The 18,503-nt window shown below is 40.8% G+C and overlaps 1 protein-coding gene and 1 pseudogene across 6 annotated transcripts in view; both read left to right on the top strand.

Moving 5' to 3' along the window:
• Window positions 1-18,503, top strand: part of CORIN (corin, serine peptidase) — a 250,937-nt gene that overhangs the window by 128,954 nt on the left and 103,480 nt on the right. The window lies entirely within an intron of this gene.
• On the top strand, window positions 101-16,706 carry LOC122217225 (annotated as a pseudogene).

The raw sequence follows: 18,503 nt of genomic DNA on the forward strand, positions 1-18,503 counted from the left end.
GGTTGGGGACTAGTTTATCTGCTCAGCTTTCTTTTCTGCCTTTTCTATGCCTGCTACGTATAGTCCTTTTGCAGGTTTTAAAGGATTTTGGTTACTAATGATGAATGAAACAGTGAGAAGAGTCAAGGCCAAGCTCCTCCTCAGGCCTTTTCTGTCTCTTTGCTTGGCGCTTGGCTACTCAGAAAGTAAGAAACACATGTAACTGATGGCTACAAAAGCACAGATATAGCTCTTGGTTGCACCAAAGCCCGATAGAAGACTCATTTACATTTTAGAGTATCATCCCTGAGTCTTTTGAACACTCTTATTACAGGAATAGAATCAAACAGCAATTATCCACCTAGTGATTTTGTGCAGCCAAGATGCCTGCTACCCTGGGCTCCTCTTGCACTAGAATTGACTGAATCAGGCTGGAGTCAAGGACTGAGACTAGAGATTCCAGACCATGGCATCTCTGACACAGGGAATGGGAAGGAGGAAGAGGAGGGCAGTCAGCAGGTGGGACACAAGGCACATCTGTTTGAGCCAGTCATTTGCAGGTGGCTGTTCATACGTACGGGGCACACAAATAGAGTAAGATGTTAAGGCATCTGTGGTAGGCCGAATAATGGCTCCCCAAAGGGGTCCATATCCTAATCCCTGGAACCTGTGAAGATGTTAGGTTACGTGGCGACGGGGAATTAAAGTTGAAGAATGGAAATAAGGGTTCTACCCATCTGACCTTAAAACAGGGAGATTCTTCTGGATTATGTGGGTGGCCCCATTGTAATCACAGGAGTCCTTAACAGTTGAAGAGAGAGGCAGAAGAGAAGAGTCAGACAAAGAGATGTGAAGCACACACAAGAGCAAAGAGATGCTATGTGGCTGGCTTTCCTTATGGAAGAAGGGGCCACAAGCCAAGGAATGGGGGAAGCCACCAGAAGGTGGAAAAGAAAGGCATCATTCTCCCCTAAGAACCCCCCAAAAGAAAGACAGCCTGCTGGCACTTTGATCTTAGCCCAATGAGACCTATGTCAGACTTCGACCTGCAGACCAGTGGGAGAATACATTTCCATTGTTTTAAGCCACCCAGTTTGTGATCATTGTTGGTGACTGTAATAGGAAACTAACACAGCACCCTTGAGTGTTTATATTAAGGGTACAGGCTCCTGAGTCAGACTGCATGGGTTTTAGTGAGGAGCTGTGCTACTCATTAGCTGTGTTACGGGGGAAATTTCCTAACCTTCCCAAGCCTTGGTTTCATCCTCTGATAAATGAGGTTATCACCATCATGGCTGTGTTCTAAGGAAAAATGAAGGTAAATCCTTTGAGACCTTGCCTGGTAAACAGAAAGTTCTTGGTAAGTGTTAGTTTAAACAAAGTCATGGGGGTCTGATCCTGGACGGAGTTTTCAGTAAGGCAAAAGACTTTCTTCCTCATCTATTCCATGTCATTCACTGCTACTCCCCTCCCTGACATCTTTGGCTCCTGAAGATCCCATTTGACTCTTGGTCCTCTAGGGCTCTTACCCAGGTATGTCCTTGATGGAGTCACAATCTTTAGATTCCACCCTTTCCTATATTTCATGCTAAGTTTCCAATATCTCTTAAAGAAAAATAAATACACAAGATAAATATATAAAGTACTATCTCCAGAGGTACTTAGTCACTGATATTGCCTTTATCTTTTATGGTCTCTGCAAGGCCTTATGATTTCTGCCATGTCCTGCACTATGCCTTCTGCAGACAGCCTCGTGGAATTCTTGGTGGTTGAATAAATGAGGAGTCCCAAGGAACTGCCTTTTAATTGAGGACTTTTGGCTTACGTTAAATGAGCGAAATCCAAACTGAAGAATTTCAGTTGGGAAATATTTTAGGGAGAGAGACCTCCCAGGAGCCCTTCGAATCAAGCCAACTTTCATAAACATTTGGCCTCGTTTTCTGTCTACTTGTAAACAGCTCTGGAATGGCTGTCACAAAAGTTTCTTAGGAGGGTATTTGCTGAGTAAAATTGGCAGTTTTTCTTCAGAGTTCTTAGAGCAGAGGGGTTGGAGCTGATGATGCTAACATTTCCGAAGAACTTTTCTCCAGCTGCGAAGTTTCATTTCGATCTGGATGCTGTGGTGAGACGTTCTAACAGGCATTTGTAATGAGATTGATTATCTTGTAATGAGATCGCCTGCTAAAAACTCCGTTTCAGTTCCATAAAAATCGTATTATGGATAGATTACAATCCGAAAAATGTATACAAAGCTATTTGAAAGAAAACTGTCGGAGTCAAAACCGGATCTCTAAAGTTCTTGGTTGTTATGAGAATGGAAAATGTCAATTCCAAAACAAATGCACAAAGTACGTGTTAGTGTTCCATATGCACAGGTCTACGAGGCTTCGTATTTTTGGAATCTGTAGTTAAAATGCAAAATTACACTGTGATTTGATGTTTAATAGAAATGCTGAGAACCCATAAAAGACTGTTGTTTTCAAATACTTTCACACACCTGGCCACTTCCCGCAAGTATAGGGCAGGCTCTGTAGTTTGCTTGGTGGTGGGGTCTCCCTCTGGTGGTTGGTGTTAAGGAAGGTGCCGGCTTGAAAGCAGTCACCGGATTTATTCCCCTTGGCGTTTGGCTGACAAATCTGGAAAGTGTCTCAAGAGTTCCTTTCTCCTATTCTGTTAAATAAAGACCAGGCTACATATTTTGTATTTTGACCATTTCAACAATATGGGAAGCTTTCTTATTTGAACAGAAGTTAGTCAGTCAGCCTGTAGCCTACCCCCTATGACCGTGTCAAAATCAGTTTTGACTATTAGGAAAGCTAACCTGGATTTTCTATCTCTATGGCCTATTTTTGGCATATTTTGACCCCAAAACGTCTCTTGATTTGGCCGGGATGTTTTCCATTTGCTTTAGAAAAGGCTCTGAGTTGAATACCACATTTATTCAGCCCACCTGTGTGTCCATCACTTTTCCATGACCCATGGCATAGCAAGAATCAGACAAAAATTACTGCCCTCCTGGAGTTTCCGTTCTGTGATGCATATAGATATGGTTTACAAATACATACATTTTATAAAGATTTTTGGCTTCACCTGTGAAACATTTGTATAGCTAAAGGGACTATGAATTTAAAAGGCAAATAGGGGCTCCTGGGTGGTTCAGTCAGTTAAGTGTCCATTTCTTGATTTCGGCTCAGGTCATGATCTTACAGTTGTGAGTTCGAGCCCCACGTCAGGCTCTGGAGGCTACTTAGGATTCTTTTTCTCTCCCTCCCTTTTTCTGCCCCTCCCCTGCTCACGCTCTCTCTCTCAAAATAAACGAACATTTAAAAGCTTTTTAAAAACAAAGAAAAAATGGAACAAAAAGGGCTCCAATAAATCAACAAGGAAGAAAACCAACAGAAAAAATAATTGGCAGAAGTGGGATTTCATGATATCACATTTACCTGGTTAAAGACACAAGCAAGGGTGCCCATTGGAAAAGAGCCATCTCCCAGCTAGAATTCCCTGTGCACCTTTACAACCTCTCGCATACTGGGGGTCTCGGGCAGACTTCCCTGTAGCACTGCCCAGAGCCTGTGTGCTGAGTATGCCTGCTTGGAAACCGCACGTTCCCTACCCTTTTGGCAAGTGGCAGCAAATGGACCTTTTTCCAATGGTATTCACCCCCTTGCTCAGCTCGGTCCCCCAACCCATCTACCATTAGCTGATCCCTGTGGCATAAAGTTTCCCAGGATTAATTTAAGCACATTAGATTGATCAGTTGAATATTTCCAGATGAGACTACATTACTGCTCAGACTGCGGTGTCGAGAGTTTATAGTGATAGACACATAGTTTGTGACTTTCCATTATCTGCTCTAAGGTCTTTCCTCCTCTCAGGGATAACGTAGAGCTTTTCCTATTTGACTCAGGACCGATCTTAATGACAAATTATTTGTCATCCATTTCTAATCCCTGTATGGCTTTCCTGAAACTGCAGCCTCATTCCAACCTCTCACCTCTTCCTTTCCTTGGCTCATTCCGATTGGATCACTATATCTAGTTCACAGAGACATTCTTCCTGTTTACCTGTACAAAGAAACATGTGAATCCTATGAAAATGTTGGAAAAAAAAAGTTAGCAGGTTTTATTTTTCCCCCATCCCTCTGAGCCCTTGGGTGCTGTGTACCCAATCTTCTAGTCTCAGCACACTAGCAGCTACGACTCTGGAATGCAAGTTAATTAAATGGTGCTTATATTTAGTTTTAGGCAAGGTTGATTTTTTTTCTGTGTTAGGTTTAGTCTGTGTGGCTTTGTGATATACAATCCTGGTAACTAGGGATACTAGGAGAAATTTTATGTGGCTGTGCTGTGAAAGGCATGCAGTGGGAGAGAGAACTCAGGGACCTCTGTGTTCCACCAGTATGTAAATCATCTAGCAGAACACAAATGCTTTAACAGTCAAAGTCAACTTTCCTGGAGCAATTGACTTCCTTTTCTGTCTCTGAGCCAAAGAAAAGTTAGGAATTCTATCCCTAGATGCTGTTATATTGGTTCCTGTGTGTGTCGATCTCTTCAGAAGCAGGCTCTTTTCCAGTTATCTTGGTTGTTACAAAGAATCCAGTGCCCCCACCTCCCAGCTCCAAGGAGGCAGTGCTATATCCCTTTAAAGTTGGGAAAGGGGACCCTCTACTCACTCACAGGTTAACCCTTGAAGCACAAGGCATTTTTCGACACTCGGTGATGACCATCTTTCGGAAGTGAGTTACGCATTTCGCAACCTTAGTAAACAGAGCATGCTGGTCATTCCAGGTGCTTTCTATCCATTACTGATCCATATTCTTAAAGGCCATACCAAAGCAGGTAGGATTCAGATAAGGAAGCTGAAGCTCAGAAAGGTTACATAAGTCACCCAAACTAGCATGAATCGCTTAATTTAAATCCAAGTTCATATTTTTTCTCCATGATTACTTTTATTTTCATATCTCAGGTTCATTATCATGAATAGTTACTTTTCTGGCCTCTAGATCCAGTCACTATCAGTATGGTTATTAGAGTGAGTGTTTTAAACTAATCTCCTCACCATTAATTTATTTTCTTCTAATCACGATACCATTTAGGATTGAAGTTTCCTGATCATTGTGGGGAGGTTTAAGCTTGAAGGGTCGGATAACTGGAAGTGTCTAGGCTTTCCCACCCCTGCCTTGACCCAAGCAATGGAATGTGTGCTGTCTCCACGGGCTACTGTGTGAGGGCAAGTGAGTGGGGTTTGTTGCCATCTGTTAAGAGGAAGGAGATTGGACAAGGTCTGGGGCAGAGCTCTAATTGAGGGCTTGAGAATCTCAGCACCCAGTACTGGCTATCTGATGTGGAAGATAAGTGAGATCCTACAGTATCCTGAAGATTAGTGACTTTTTAAAGATGAGAGTATTTTGGGATACTATAAATTATAATAATTAACAATAGGGAGTAGGTGGGAAAGTGATACAAAGCCATCTTCATGGGATTTGAGGTGAATTTTTAGACAATAAGATAGAACTGTTATCTCTTCTTGAAAGACGTTTTCTCTAAGTTCTTAGAGTAAATTCTAAATATATATGTCTATTCTATGTCTGGGTCTCAGGCCACAATAGTATTGCATCATAAGCAATTTATTCCAGCTTTTAGATTGTCATTATATAAAACACATAAAATGAGCTGAAGTAAAAGAAATCAGGATTAAAAATAAGTTTGGGTGAGTTGAAAATTAAATCCATGAACTATTAACTTATAAAATGAAATCAGTCCAATTTGTATAGCTTAACAAGTAAGAAAAATAACACGAATAGCTCTTCAAGCTTATTATTATTTTTTGTCTGTTTATCTTTCTCTTAAGTCTTTCCATAGGTGTTGTGACTGACTTTCACATGTAATAAGGGTCAGGAAAAATGCTAGTATGTATAATTTTTCAGATACTACCCTGTGAATGCAAGAGACTGTTACTTTCTTTCCAAATAATATGTATCTCTTTTAGTTCTCCTAGATTTATATGCAGACATCTAATTCTTTTCTAAAAAACACCCTACATTTGTTTGAAATTTGTCAATGTAATGTATATATTGTTCCATCATTTTCATTTCATGATTCATAATCAATAATTGCAAAATGTCATATGAGACAGACTTACGTTTGGAGAAAATCTCAAAAATATTCTAAAGCACCATGAAATGATCATTCTTGTTTGGAAAATAAACTGTTTATTTCTTAAAGCAAACTCAGAAAGTAGCACCCCTCCCCCCTCCGTAAAACCTAAATGTTTGAGTAGGAATCTCTACCTGCCTTGTCAAGAGGGTAGACTGGCTTAGGCATATAGTTTCTAAATTGTCCGCGTTCTCTAGAAAGCTGAAGTTACGTTATTGCACTTACATGCAGGGAATGATAAATAACACAATCATTGTAGGCATCTTATTTTCCAGTGGTTTTTGATAAAATTGTTTTAGGGTTCTATTTGGGACTTTTAGACACTAAAGCTTGGGGTAGTAGATTAGTACATCCTTTTAACTGGACAATTCCTGTTTGGAAGTTTTCCCTTCTTTCCTCCCTCCCTTCCTTCCTTCTGCAATGTTGAATGAATACATTTTTTTTTTTAAGTTTTGTTTAGACGTCAGTCTCTGATCGTAAAGCTAACGTCCTCCGTTTTCTTCTGCTTTGTCTCTACTTTCTCCTCTGTCTAATTAGATTTAAAATCTGAGCAGGATTTTGTCTAGCTCTATTTTATACTGTGATTTTACTTGAGACATTGAATGCTGACATGGAATTGCTCTCCAAACTCTATATTCTCTCTTCTATCAGAGTGCCACCAGTCACAGAACTATTTTTGTTTCCTGCTAATGATTTTTAGATAATTTCACAATGACTGATTTTTCTATAGAATGATAGATCCTCCCTCCATCATGCTGTCAAGCGATACATATACTTAGTTCTTATTTTCAGGATTTTAAGCTGAAGGCCAGATGGCAAAGTTTCCATCGAATCAAAGCATAGCTTTATTTCAGAGAGAGAGAGAGAGAGAGAAATGAGTCAAGAAGTAACTTAATCTTGAGGACATTTAATTGGGAGTTGGTTTGGATTTTCTTTGGCCATTTATTTGACAATGATAGTTTCTCACTAATTGAAACATGTTATATACCAGTCACTGAGGGACTTGCAACTAAAGAGTTGCACTGTGTAAGGGACCTCGTTTGACCTGGTCTCGGCAGCAGGTGTATGAGCACCACAGAAAATAAAAGAGAAAGTCACCATGGTACTTCTGCTGTTAGACTATCTAAGTTAAGAAGTCCCCAAGTGCATTTATTCAATGGCATTTACTGACCACTTACCATATTCTGCTTTGGAACAAAGATCTGTATGTTAAAAGGTGGTGACAGAGTCCTTTGCTCCCTTGGTCATGAACAAAATATCTGTGTAATAGAGCAATCTACTAAGAAAACAAACAGGGGGCGCCTGGGTGGCTCGTGTAATAGAGCAATCTACTAAGAAAACAAACAGGGGGCGCCTGGGTGGCTCAGTAAGTTGAGCATCTGTCTTAGGCTCAGGTCATGATCCCACGGTCCGTGGGTTCGAGCCCTGCGTCGGGCTCTGTGCTCAAGAGCCTGGAGCCTGTTTCAGATTCTGTGTCCTCCTCTCTCTCTGCCCCTCCCCAACTCATGCTCTGTCTCTCTCTCTCTCTCTCTCAAAAATAAACATTAAAAAAAATTAAAAAAAAAAAAGAAAACAAACAGGATCTGTGTTACCATCTCTGCATTTTCAGAAGAGAGAGACCAGCTCTGGGGAGGGAAGGACTGAGCAGAGATCATGTGGCATCACCCAGAGTGGGGTGGCACAGGGCAGGGGGAATGTTTGGAGGTGTAAAAGTGGAGCAGGGGATGTAGGAGACATTACCCAAGGCTCAGAAGGGGGCTGAGTTTTGCCATGTCCCTCACATAGCAGGGAAAGAGGCAGGATTTCAGACAGGAGTGGCTGTGTGGGGCAGCCTAGAAAGCTTGACTCTGGGGACCATGACACTGCACCCTGGGATGGATCAGACATAGTGGAGTGGTCTATTCAGTACAAACCCTAAGGGTGTAGAACCACGAGTCCCTCAGCAATTCTCTGAGGAATTGAAAACCAGAGCCCCTTCCTCGGTTCTTCCAGGTACCATGTAAGCCCCTTGGATCCTCACAGCGCCCTAGGAAGGCTGAAATCCCTGAAACACATGTCTGAATAAGATTTCTTATCACCTTTTTGAGTGGGGAAGGATGTGTTCATTTAGAAAAATAAAGCGATGTGGCGTTTCTCATACTGTAGTGTGACAGAGTTAGGGCCACACCCACTTCTGAGCTCATTGCGCTTCCTTCCGTGTCGACTTCTCATTGTCACTTCTCAAGTCATGTAACTTCCCTGAACTCTCCTACTCCCACCTCGAAAGCTACTCGTCCAATAGCTCATTCTTTCAAGTCTAGATATAAGGAGAAGCACAACAGACTGTAGTTAAATTCAGAACTAAGTATTCATAGCCAAAAAAAAAGTGTAATTAAAGTGTAATCTCTCTGAGACTTTAAGTAAACACTTAAAATCTTCAGGGTGAAGGGTCGTCAAACTTGTTTGGGCAGCAAAACCCCATTTTCAAAGGAAATTTTCCACGGACCAAAATTTGTAAAGCGGACAAGGGTGGAGTTCCCTGGCTAAAGTGGAGAGGGGACTGGAGACACCCCTCCAACCCACGATGTGGCCCCAGAGCCCCTTCCCTTGGTCTCCTAGAGTTCATCGGAAAACCACCATTCATTTTAACCTAAGGAATGAGTAGTGTGGGTGTAGGTTTGGGGGGAGTGGTAGACACATCTCCACAGGCCAGCGGGGAAGATTATTTTAGGTAGAAGTGTCCTTTACACTCATTGTCCTACCACACAAGCAAATGCTCCTCAGAAGGCCGGCTTGCCAGCAGGTTTGAGTGAGTATCCTACACTAACACAGAGGGATTTTTAACATTTCATCAGCACCTTATTTCCCTGCCAATTAAAAGAAGAAAGTTGTAAGATATGTATTGCCTTTGAACATCTCCCCCCAAAGGAATGATCATTTAGTTCTGCTAGGCACCTTACGCTCTGTCTTTACTTAATTATTTAACAACTATTTAATTCTATCCTAGACTCAGGAGTGAGAGAGAATGATACAGTGCTTTCTCTCACGGAGCTTACATTCTAGAAGGGAGAGAGAGGGAGACAATAAACAAACAAATACCTTCTGCTAATATAAATTATGGGAATCATAAAACAGTCTTTTTTTAAAGCAGGCTGTAGTTCTGATGGTTTTGAGCATCAGCACTATTAGAAATGATTAGCATGGTGCACCATGTTTAATAGAGGCCTAGTAGATGTGCAAGAAGGTAAAGAAGAGAATGAGAGCATTTCTCACCTTGGGAGACGGATACTTTTCCTGAGGAAGCCGCATTTTAGTGATGGGATTAGAGAGAGAGACAGAATAAGACTGGCTTCATGTTTGGATGGTAAATATATTCCTGATGTTGGTGACTCTTCATCCCCAGCCCCCTCTATCTTCAAGACTGATCATTGTTTATTTGATTCATGCCAACCGGTAGGCAAAACTGAGTACCACTCTGCTCCCCACAAAGAACATACTCATACAAAATCACTTAAAAATGCCTTAAAAAAAACACCCCACTTCCTTTGATATCTACCACCCATTTATTCGCTTCTGCAGCAGCAAAGTTGTCCTGCCTTTCTGAGCTACTTCCTCTCCTTTTATTCTCTCTTAAACATAGACTTTTGTCCTTCGAACTCCATTGAAACTGCTCTTATTAGAGTCCCCACTGACCTCACATTGCCAAAATCTCATCTGGGCACATGGTGTCAAATCGATATGCTGACAACTCACACATTAATATTAATATTGTTCCTATTTGGATTTTACTCCTATCCTCTTTCCCAGATGTTGAACTTACATATCCAGTTGTCTACTTAATATCTCTACTTGGGTGCCCACTGTATATGTCAGATGCAACAAGTTTCCAAAATGCAACTCTTGATGTTTTTTCCCACAGTCTTGCTCCTCCAGTAGGCTTCTCCACCTCAGGAGATGGCAATTCCAGTCTTCTGGCTGGCGGGAAACTTTGTCCTCATTGGCTCTTGTCTTTCCCTCACAATTCTCATTGTGTGGGCCAGAAAACCCTCCTGGCTCTACTTTGAAAACACATCCAGCATCCAGTCAGGTCTCGGCACCCTCGCTGCTGCCCCCACGAAGCCGCCATCACTCTTTCTGGACAGTTCCGATAGGCTCCTAACACTTGTTCCCACTGGTTTCTTTGCCCCTCTAGAGTATTTCCAACACCACAGGCAGAGATCCTTGTAAACATAGGTCAGATCATACCACATTTTACTGAAACCTTGTAATGACTTTACTTTTATTTTAAGTCTTTGCAAAGCCCTAGGTGGTTGACCCCTCCCCTCTACTCTCCTTCATGTCTTGCTACATTCTCCACCACTTGCTCTACTGGGGCCACACGGGTTTCTTTGCTTTCCCCATACCCCACACCCCCGCCAGACATGCTCCTGCCTGAGAGTCTTTGCACTGAGACCTCCTTCTGCTGAAATCTTCCCCTGAAAGTTGGTTAATTCCTTCACCTCTTTGAAGTTGTTACTTAAATGTCAACTTTTAGTGAGGCATAGCACTGGCTCCTCTCTTTCCCCATGGGGATGCTTTACTCGTTCATACACAGAGCTCTCTGATACCCATGCATACCTACCCACGTTAATGTTCAACAAAAAGAAGGGTGTGCTAGTGAGTATGGTGTGGAAAGCTGGGTAAGACCGAGTTGACTCACTTGAGCATATCGTTAGATTTTCTTTCTCCTTTCTCATCTTTTATCTTTCACCTCAATCCTTTTATCAACCCAAAGATACAGTGCTCTCCACAAGAGGAATTCTTGTATCAGCTGCTGAAAGATTAGACATGTTCTTTTTCTAGTCAAATACTCTCGTAAAAGTAAGAGCGATAGAGGTTGACAGTAACTTAATTTCAAGCAGCATGTAGTATTGAAGGGCTAACAGGCTCTCAGTACAGGCTCAGGTGATAAGAGTCTCTGCCAGGTCAGCTTTCTTTTCAGACGTTGAGTTGAACCTGAGCTTCAGACTTTATACAAAGGCTCAAAGACTGAGTGAATGAGGACATTATACAGTCAGTGATTGGTAGGTAGTTTCTGAAAAGGACTCCAAAAATTAACAATCAAAGTATTGAGAGCATTTGCCAATATAAATGCCTCCCATAATACACCAGCAGAGCAAACTGAGAGACCTGGAAGCGGCTGTAGAAAATCTAAAAGGTCATTTCAGGATATGGATATTATTTCAGCAGGCTATTATCAGAGACCAAAATACTGAAGAGTTGATCATCTTCATGGGTATATACTCTTCAGAATCCAGAGAATGCTGAAGTCAGGTGGTTCATAATTATCCCCATCATCTGGACATGTACACTAGTGTCTTAGGCAATATTCCTTTGTATGCTGCTATTATTGCATTAATATTAATCAGTTGCCAGGTGTCTAAATGGAAATCAACTTTGGTGGTGAAGTACCTTTACTTGGTAAAATTATCTTTATCAGATGACCATCAGTAGAATATATGCTACCAAAGGTAGGGGATTATTTTTGTTTTCTTCACTGCTGTTCCCTAGATGCTAGAATAATGCTTAGCACATAGTAAACATCCAGTAACTGATTAACAAACGAATCTTCTGTTGATCAATTTGCCATTGACTTAAAGTCCAACATGCACCTCTTAGAATCATAGATGATTGTATAGCATGTCAAGATTGTATAGCATGACTTCTCCTCATGGGATCTTTCTTTTTCACCTTAAGGGCTAAGTCAAAAGGTTATTTGAATGAAGATAATTGGTATAAGAAAGTGAAATTTATGGTTGAAAAATTTCGACAGAGATTTGTTATGAGCTCTCTTAGGGTGTTCTCTAAAAAACCCAGAGCTGAGATGGAATGTCATCTCACCTGGTCCCAATCACCTGAAGGGCAGACATTTATCTTTTGTTTAGATAGAAAAATAAAGACAAACTTGAACTTTTACTTGGAACTGATGTCTTTGAACTGACCACAAATAAGGTGACCACACAACTGCTCTGGAAAAGAAACTGGGCATGGCTGTGTGGTATGGGGGACTGAGCCTGAAGCTCAGACCTCATGATTCTGTGTCTACCTGGCTATATGACTTTGGGCAATTGTTGTCTTAACCACATGACACTCCAATTTCTGTATTTGTAAATCACCGTTTCCCCTAAGGAAGGTGAATAGAATGCCTGCCTGTCCACTTTATGCGGCTGCTTGGAAATTCCAAAGAAGATGTGTTTGAAGTACTTTGCTAGTTGAACAGTTTTACACACCAGAAGTGGAAGTGCTGAATACAAGTTAAGGAGAAATCAAACAGAAAATAAACAAAAGTTATTCTGAGTTTACAAAAATAGTATTGATTAATGAAACTATGAACTTCTAAAGAAAGAATAAGAATAAACAAACAACTTACAGTGTAAAACCAAGGGCAATCACACCTCCCACTGTGGAACCACACAAAAGAAGTCAGTGTCTGCTGAATCAGCCAAGACAGGGGGATATCAATAATCAAAACAATGCAAGCAATGCTATGTTTTAAATTTGATCCAGATTTGATATAACCATACACAAGAGATGGCTTTACTGGAGTAAAATATTTAGGGTCTTAACGATGAAATCTAGATGTTAGGAGCTATTTACGGGTGAACTTTCAGCTACATTTCTGGAGGAATCATCGGAGCCCTAAGGTGGGGAATGCAATAATTCTTCTGAAACACTGCAGCTGCTGAAATGCAGACAGATGGAATTTCTGCAGTCTCTAATATAACACAGAAACAATCCCAACAATAGGATAAACACTTATGCCTTGAAAATGTTCTCTTAACCCTAGAGAGAGGATATTGTATAGACCGGCCAGTAAAATCTTAGTGTTTTGGATTCTCCTTTTATATCTGGTTTCCTGTGTACCTTTTAGAAGTCTGTATTTGTAGGTATAGGAATGCAGCCCCGTGCTGAGTCCTCTAAGACTATTCAAAATATAAACATGCTTCATATTTTAGTAGTTGAGGTCCATAGATGTAATTTGTATTGATACTGAAATGGTAGCATGTAAAGGAAAACCAGACATTTGTTGCTGATCTTTTGACGATTACACATGAAGTAACATCATAAGAAACTTTAATCAATCAGCTGGTAATTAATGTTCAGCAAATCAAAATTCAGATTTCCTTGATACCATTGGAAAATAATTAAGTAATTGCATTTTTTCTTTGCTTTTTTGGTAATATATTGTGCTTCATTGAGATTGAGGTGACTTTTTCTCATCATATATTAACTAAGAACCTTCTGAGTGCCAGCCACTCTCTTAAGAGATACTTCTCTGTATTTCTAATTCTGAGTTAAAATATTCTGTTATTTCCTAGTTCTCTTTAGTTAGTCAACAAAGCTCATCTCATCAAGGAATATACCGTTCTGGGAGCAGTGACAGCAAGCAGGCAACTGACCACACGAATGATCACACTATCTTTTGTGGAGGGACAGAGACAAAGAGAGACAGAAGTTTTCAAGGGTTGCGTTTACTTAGTTACTCTGAATTGAAAACTCGTGAAAAACTTAGCTTTTTTCTTTTCTGATTAAAAAAGTCAGACATCATGAAAGCCAGTGGTATGCCCCAGCCCAAAGCTCTTAGTCACGTGAAAGGAAGTGGGCACGATCCCATCCTGCACTTTCCCACTGCGTTGCTAAAGCCAGCAGGTGCACATAGTCCACATAGGGGATGCTCCTTAATCACCCGGCTCTGGTGGCGGGGGTGGTGGTGGGGGGGACGGTATTTCTGGGCACCACGGGATTGTAACTATTGGAGAGACAGTTCTTGGCAGGCTAGATATATGCACGCTTATGTTTACTGCAGCATTATTTGTAAAAACCAAGATATGGAAGCAACCGAAGTGTCCATCAGCAGATGAATGGATACAAAAGATGAAGTATATACGCACACAATTGAATATTACTCAGCCATAATAAAGAATGAAATCTTGCTGTTTGCAACAACATGGATGGATCTGCAGACTATAATGCTAAGTGAAATAAGTCAGACAAAGACAGGTACCATATGAGTTCATTTATATGTGGAAATTAAGAAACGAAACAAATGAACAAAGAAAAAAAGAGACAAACAAAAAACCAGACTCTGAAATATGGGGACTAAATTGGTGGTTGCCAGAGAGGAGGCGGGTGGGAGGACGGGTGAAATAGGCAATGGGGATTAAGAGTACACTTATCATGACGAGCACTGAGTAATGTACAGAATTGTTGAATCATTATATTATATCTGAAAGTAATATAATTAATTAATATAATACATATAAAATAATTAACCGCATGTAAACTATACTGGAATTAAAATAGTAATTAATTAAATAATTAATTAAAATGGATAGAAGATCTGAATAGACATTTTTCCAAAGACATGCAGATGGCCAAAAGGTAACTGAAACGATGCCCAACATCACTGACAATCAGGGAAATGCAAATCAAAAGCACAATGAGATATCACCTCACCTCTGTTAGAATGGCTATTATCAAAAAGGCAAGAAATAAAAAAGAAAGACAACAACTGTTGGTGAGGGTGTGGCAAAAAGAGAACCTTGTACACTGTGGGTAGAAGTGGAATTGGTGCCTCAACCCCTATGGAAAACAGAATGGAGTTTCCTCAAAAAATTAAAAGTAGAACTACCATGTGGTCTAGTAATTCCAGTTCTGGGACTTTATCTGAAGAAAAGGGAAACACTAATTCAAAATTGTATATGCATTCCCACATTCATTGAAGCATTATTTTTAATAGTCAAGATATGGAAACAACCAAAGTGTCCATCAATGGATGAAAGGTATATACATACGTGTGTGTGTGTGTGTGTGTGTGTGTGTGTGTGTGTGTGTGTGTGTATGTAATGGAATATTACTGAACCATTAAAAAAGAACCATAAAAAAAGGAAATTTTACCATTTGTGACAACATGTATGGACCTTGAAGGCATTATGCCAAGGGAAAAGTCAAAGAAAGACAAATACCACATGATCCCTCTTATAGGTGGAATCTTACAAACAAACAAAAGCAAAACAAAACACCAAACTCATGGACACAGAGAACAGATTGGTGTTTGCAAGAGGCAGAGTCTAGGGGGAGGTGGAAGAAATGGGTAAATATTGGTTTTTGTCTGTATTCGTTTAAATAAATTGAATAAAAGATTTTTAAAAAACAAATAAAAGACCTTATTTCCAAAAAAAAAAAGTCCATATCTAAAAAAAAGAACCCAAAAAAACAAACTCATCAAACCATAAGGGAAGAGAGCAAGAGAAGAAGGAACAAAGAACTAGAAAGCAGCCAGGAGGCAATGAACCGAATGGCAGTAAGTACCTACCTAATAATTACTTTAAATGTAAATGGACTAGGACGCACGTTGTGGTGGCTGTGGGAGGTGCTGCTGCGAAAGGAGGCAGACGAGGAGATGGGGCAGAAAACTGGTTTGTCCCACAAGAGCATAGGGCATGAGTAGGGCAGGGGTCCTGACTCAGGAGCTTCTGGCCATGCCTGGTCTCTTCATTGTCCTGGAAAAGGTCTGACGTGGGACTGAAATGAGAGGTACTCAGTGTTCCCTGATTTCTGTACGTTATCATCTCGTGTACACCTCATTCCCACAATAGTCCGGCTTGTCCATTCCCTGATCTGCAAATCCCCATTCCTTCATGGATTTGAAGGCTCTGCTTTCCTCCTTGAATAACTTTGCATCCCTCTCACTTGCTGAAAGTTGGGACAATGTTGGATTATGGTGGAACCAATCCCACAACACACTGTGAACACACTCTTCCTTACCAATAACTTGACTGCGGAAGTGATGCAGGAGGCGCTGCAAAAGAAGGCAGGTCTCACTCTCTCCTACCATCCGCCTATTTTCTGACCCTTGAAGCACATAACCTGGAAAACCTGGAAGGAGTGCCTGGTGCTCCTGGCTCTGGGAAACCGTCCATATTTATTCTTCTCACACAGCCCAGGATGCCACGCCTCAAGAAGTCAGCAGCCAGTTGGTTTAAGGGCTTGGAGTTTGCACCTCCAGGCCCATACATCCTTCCAAAGCTCCCAACTACCCCACAAGGGAAATGTACAGGGTAGAATTCGGTGTTAACTGCACCCACGGACCGGCCAAAGTCATTTCTGCAGTGAAAGGAATTGTGCGTGTTTCTGTCACTTCTTCTACCAGGACTGATGATGAAGAACAAACGTGGATTAGTCTGAATTGTAGTCAGGGGGATTTGATGCAGGTGGTGGCTGTTCTTTCTAAGAGAAGACATTTTATCAGAAGACTGAAGTTCTGTCACTGGGGAAGCCTCGGCTCCCACATGCTGGAATGGGACAGTTGTGCACAGTGGATGTGTCTGTTTCCTTGGCAGCCATGATTGTGTGAATCAAAAGTCACTTTAAACTATCTCATCGTCGCCTTGCTCTTGAGGTAAGAAGGACCTTGGTGTCTCCAGTCAAAGCTGTGACCCTGTGCACTGGTTCTAGGAGCACTGTGCTGCAGGTTGGCAGTGGCCGACCTTTCCCTCACAAGTGAGATGTCCCGTCGTGATGCTCTGTATGCTGCACCCCAAGGAATAAATGTCTTCCTGTGTCAACACAGCAACATCGAGTGAAGCTTTCTTTCTGATCTTCAAGATATGCTAGGTGCTCCCTTAGGAAAATAAGATTAATATTATCCTGTCAGAAACAGACAGGGACCCTCTTCATGTGGTGCACAGCATACAGGAACAACAGGATGACAAAATTGACAAACTGATTGGTTCCCAATGTGAATGCATAACGAGAATCAACAGAGTTGGTATCCTTGTGGAAGAAAGTCTTAGAATGTACTTATTTCTGGCTTCTAAATCTGCTTCACCAAATGTCCTGTAGCTCATATGGTGAAAACCATGACGTAACTACCATTAAAGAACAAATATTCATCATAAAAGATGAACTAAGAATATACAATGTAAAGTATATGTTCATTATAAACTCCAGGAAAGATCAACTAAAATCTGTTTACTTAACATTCTTGGTAAGTAGCTCAAGTAATTGTCTCTTTAGCTTAATTAAAGGTGGAATGTGTCATTCTAGATCTTTCTGCCCTTAACCAGTTTAAAAACATACTTTTAGGGGCCCCTGGGTGGCTTAGTTGGTTGAGCGTCTGACTCAACCAACTCATGTCATGATCTCCTGGTTTGTGGGATTGAGCCCTTTATGGGGCTCTGGGCTGACAGCACAGAGCCTGCTTGGGGTTCTCTCTCCCCCTCTCTCTGTGTCTCCCCCACTAGTGCTCTTTCTTTCTCAAAAATAAATATTAAAAAAATAAAAGTGAAAACATACTTTTAAAAAACTTCAGATTGGAACACTGATTTCTAGGTAGTAGCCTCTAGAGGGTGATAAGGTCTGTCTGTATGTTCCTGTTTCTAGATTACTAATCTCTCATCTAAATTTCAAAATCAGAGGGAGGTTTTTTTTCTTAATATACATGAGAATTATTCATAACTATTATTTTATTGCTTTTAGGTAACTCACCTGTAATTTTATTAGTAATATATAAAAATGGTTAGCTTTCAAAATAATACCAGAAATTATATAATATTAATTTTGTGCCAGGCACTCTCTTAAGTATGTTATAAATATTTTCAATTCTTTATAAACAAGAATATAGTTACTATTATCCCCATTTTACAGATGAAGAAACTGAAACAGAGGTTAAAGAGTTTGCCCAAGGCCACATAGTTAGGAAGTGATGGAGTTAGGACACAAACTCAAGCAGTCTGGCTCCAGAGTCTGGGTTCTTAACTACTTCTTAATCAGCATGGATGATAAGACTGATATAGGAGGTATGTAAGAAATCCTGAAGGAAAAGTAATCCATTTTAACTGGGATTTTCTCTGGGTGGTATGATGGAAGGTTTTTCTTTTGAATGCTTGTATACATGTATATTTCTAATTTATGCTGAGCATGTTACTTTGATAATGAGAAAAGAAAATCTTTTAAAAATGCTGTCTAACATGGGGCTCCTGGGTGGCTCGGTCGGTTAAGCGTCCAACTTCGGCTCAGGTCATGATCTCTCAGCTCGTGGGTTCGAGCCCCACGTCAGGCTCTGTGCTGACAGCTCAGAGCCTGGAGCCTGCTTTGGATTCTGTGTCTCCTTCTCTCTCTGTTCCTCCACTGTTCACGCTCTCTCTCTCTCTCTCTCAAAAATAAATAAAGATTAGACCAATTTTACATTTCTTTTGTAGGACCCCTTTCCTACCAATCTTATCTCCTGGAGGATTTGGGATCCTAACTTACAAATTATTCTTGGTGATTCACCTGTAATATTAATTCACTACAGAAATAACCAATTGGACTGAGCCTTAAGAAATGCACCCAGTTAGAGAATTG

The sequence above is a fragment of the Panthera leo genome, chromosome B1 (genome assembly GCF_018350215.1).
Source record: "Panthera leo isolate Ple1 chromosome B1, P.leo_Ple1_pat1.1, whole genome shotgun sequence".
Taxonomy (NCBI): domain Eukaryota; kingdom Metazoa; phylum Chordata; class Mammalia; order Carnivora; family Felidae; genus Panthera; species Panthera leo.